The sequence below is a fragment of the Acomys minous genome (genome assembly GCF_964271855.1).
Source record: "Acomys minous genome assembly, chromosome: 8".
NCBI lineage: Eukaryota > Metazoa > Chordata > Mammalia > Rodentia > Muridae > Acomys > Acomys minous.
In genome coordinates this window covers 78,899,664-78,903,633 of record NC_140489.1, presented here as the reverse complement: position 1 = coordinate 78,903,633, position 3,970 = coordinate 78,899,664, and the positions used below count along the sequence as shown (strand labels likewise).

Sequence of the window (3,970 nt, the reverse complement as noted above, 5' to 3'; positions counted from 1 at the left end):
AGTGGATTGGTAAGAAAAGCATAATTAGAAGGTATAAGCATATTTTATATTTTATTTCTTGCTTTTTTAACCTGATACTGTGTTTTCATGATTTACACCCAGCATGCATGTCTTTGGTTCCTTTGTTTCTAAATCTCATGCTGTGCTCCGGAGCCGGCATCCACTACATTTCTTGTATATTTTGCATCCATCAGAGAAGCTTCAGCCCTCAACAAGAATAACCCTGCCAAAAAAGACTCAATTTTACTAATATCTGTAAGATGGCTTTTGAGAGCAACTGCATGGTCTATGCTTCCATTAGCCGTGTGAAAAAATAGCTTCTCTTCTCTTTGCCAAACCTCAGTGTTACTAACTATCTGCCCTAACTTTCCCCATGGCCATTAGATCAAATAAAGTCACATTGATACCGTGAGAATCTCTTGCATTAGCAGTGAGCTTGATAGTGCTAATACTAGTTAGCGTCCTGTTGTAGTAGTGTTATAAATTAAAGTTACCTATGCATACAAATTAGAAAACATTTTATGCAGATAACTGAGTGTTTCAGGTTTTGGCTATGTAAGTGAAACATATGCCTGCAAATAACCTTACAGAATTACTGTTTTGTTCATCCTGATTTAAGTTAAAAGTTATGATACTATTTATTGAAAATCTCATGTTGCAATATTTACATTTCTTGAAAAATTACATAAGGCAAATATTTAGACCGAACTACAACTCTACATAAAGTGATTGAGAATGCCCCCAAATTTTTCCAGAGAGAGAATGATGAAATAAATTCTACTAGAAGAATATTGTAGGATTTAATGCACTCTAAAAATTATTATTTCCAAGATTTGTACAATAATTTATTTCAGAAATATTAATCAAATTTGTAGGGAACAAATAATGCCAACTAGTTGCAGGGACTCGACAATCATGCCACACAAGAAATTCATTATTTAGCTCATAAAATAATACACAGGCAATAATCACAAGTTATTTATCTACTATGTATATACATTTATGCTGTTAGGATGGTAATGACAAGAAACCTTTACAAGAAAAAGAGGGAGTATTTTGAATAGGATTCTAGTTGTAAGCTTATTAGCTGAGCCAGTGTAGTAGGGTGCAAAGGCACTGCCATGTGAAAGAGCATCACTTCTTCTAGGGAATCCCCCCTACATTTTGTGGGTACATCTTGAATAGGTAGATCTTGATGAAGTCAGATTGAAGACTGCAGTAAGTGAACAGATGCTGAGTGTAAATGTATAAAAGGCTTAGATGCACAGATATCACAGCTAGATAGAAGCTGGGAATGCCATGTAAATCATAGGGACAGATTATGCTAAAGAATATAAAGTAAGGAATTGATATCTGGTTTTGCTTCTAATGGTTTGTTTAGATATATATAATTCATGAAAAGGAATTGAAGTATAAAGGCTAGTTATGCTGCTCTGGAACTTACGCAGTCCTCTCCTAGAGAAGAAAAAATGAAGATGAATGCTCACAGGCAGTAAAATGTATACAAAGTTGAAATGCCATGATCATTTGAAGAGCACCTCACAGTGTTAAACCTTTCAAAGGCAGAGTCTCATGAACTCTTGCAATTGTCTCACAGATTATAATATTCTCCATCTTAATGGAGTCCTACGATCACGAACAGGGAAAACAGTAGGAACTGGCAGAGTGGGTATGGTCTCTCAACTCATTTGATTTGTTCACTTATAATCTCCAAACCAATAAATAAGTTGTATGTAGCAACACCTTCTGTTATCTGTAGGTTAAAGTTCCATCAAAACAGCGCCTTTCTCTTTAGACAGTTTACATCAAGGAGGCAAATATGTGAATAGAAAATGATGTGTATGATATGTTCATATGGGGCAGAGACAAGCCTGCTGGATCATTCAGAGCCCTGTGAAGCAGTGTGGAGCCAAAGGTCAAACCAGTACTGAAACCTTTTTGAGCAAAGAGCAGCAGCATGAGGAGAGTCATTGGATGTTGTTTTCACAGCTCATTTACAGCACCACAGCCTAAAGGCAGACACAGAAAGGCAAATAAGCAGAAAGCACAGTGGGCATGACTCCTGCCAGTCATCTCATTGCTTCTAGCTGACAAAACCATGCAGATGGGCCCATGGAAATAAATGTGCAAAATGCAAAGGCAACAGAGTAGACTTTTCTCTAATTTAAAGAGTTCAGTTCTTAATAATCAGTACCAACAAGTAAACTAATTCCAAGAAGTAGGTGAGTGGGATCAGATAACACTGTTTTCTCTAAATTATAAACATATTGAATTGGACTTAATTTCCAGTGATGTCTAGTTTGGCCAGCTCTATTATAATTCAAATCACACCTCTACTACTTTGCCAAAATATATTTGAGAATTTATTTTTTTATATATAAGAGAACATCACGTAGAAAGAATCAAATCTACTCTGAGTTTTAGAAAACACATAAATTTATTTTTCATAACGCATGATGACATTTGATCCAAAAAGTGCTCAAATCAATTAAAAAGAGTGTTTGCCTATTAAAGTTGAATGTGAAGGTTTGTGGTTTGGGGAATTGGGGTAAGGAATGGTTATAAGGACTGTCTGGGAGAAGAGACTATATGCTTTATTATCTATTTCACTGTATAGGTTTTGCCATTGACAGATAGAACACATTGAGCATGAGCTTGGTCATATCTGAATCTGAGGGGTAATGTCTTTTTGCCTCTGAGGAAACTGTATTGATATTGGGGATAAAAAGATACCTGAAATTGGAAAGTCCACATTTCCATTCTGTCTCCTTCTAGCTGAGTGTGCTAGGCCATGACACATAATGGCTCAGAAATCCTAAATTCTCAGCAAACTTTACATAAAGTTGCTGTGATGCTTAAGTAAGATAAGCTGTAACAACATTAAAAAAACAACAATAAAATTCCATATAAATATCAGGTTTTTATTTTTGTGTGTATAATTTTAGAGTACATTATTAGACCCTACTCAAAACCAAAGCAGAGCTAAAGAAAAAAGAAAGAAAGTGAGAAGGGATGGGAGGAGCAGGAGGGAGAGGAAAGGAGGAGGAGGAGGAGGAGGAAGAAGAAGAAGAGGAAGAAGAAAAGAAGAATGAAGAAGAAAAGAAGAAAAGAAAAGAAGAAGAAGAAAGAAGAAGACCTTAACCACAATCAGACTTATCTGCTTTCATGTGTTGCTACCTCATAATGTGCATTCTGAAACTCTTTTGAGATGTAGAATCTTAGTTGATTGACTCCAACAGAATGTAGTCCAAGATCTTGAAACAAACACAAATGTACACATTTTCAAATACTACTGGAAGTGTCATCATTAAAGAATACATTTTAATGGATATTAACTATTTTAATCTAAGACAAGTTAAAAATAACTATTGCTGATGTTTAAAGTATGATATCGTTGTTCATTTGTTTGAGGCTAATATCTGAAATTAAACTATTTCTTTTTATTTTTAATTTGCTCACTTTACATCCCAATTGTAGCCCCCTCCCTCATTGCCTTCCAGTCTCCTCCTCCCTCTCCCCTACTCCCTCCCCTAGTCCTCAGAAAGGGGAAACCCTCCTACCCTATCATCTGACCTCAACCTATCAAGTCTCATCTGGAGTGCCTGTATCCTCTTCCTCCATGGTCTGGAAAGGCCGCCCCATAAGGGGAAGTATTTTTTGTTTGTTTGTTTGTTTGTTTTGTTTTGTTTTTTCAATGCCTACAATCCCCACATCGCTTCTCTGTCTCTTCTTGATTTGGGTGAGTAATTCTATCCTCTTCTTAAAAAACAAAACTGAGTAGTCCAATGCCTGACACAAACTCATTCTGGAAGAGATACTTAGAGATGCAGGCTTAGAATCTAGACTGCATTTGTTGTCATCAACAAACCCGTCAAATTGCCATGGACACAAATAAAACCTTCACATCGGCCCACTTGTGCCATTGTTGCTTTCTGTGCTGTTTGTACTTGAATGGGCATTGTAACGGATG

At 36.3% G+C, this 3,970-nt stretch overlaps 1 long non-coding RNA gene across 1 annotated transcript; it reads right to left on the bottom strand.

Annotated features, from left to right (window-relative positions):
- Nucleotides 1–1,875: 1,875 nt before the first annotated feature.
- Nucleotides 1,876–3,239, bottom strand: LOC311603149. Its single transcript, XR_014780971.1, has 3 exons — nt 3,178–3,239; nt 2,734–2,869; nt 1,876–2,009 (listed from the first exon to the last, which is right to left on the bottom strand). It is a non-coding gene; the product is annotated as an uncharacterized lncRNA (long non-coding RNA).
- Between the last annotated feature and the right edge of the window lie 731 nt (nt 3,240–3,970).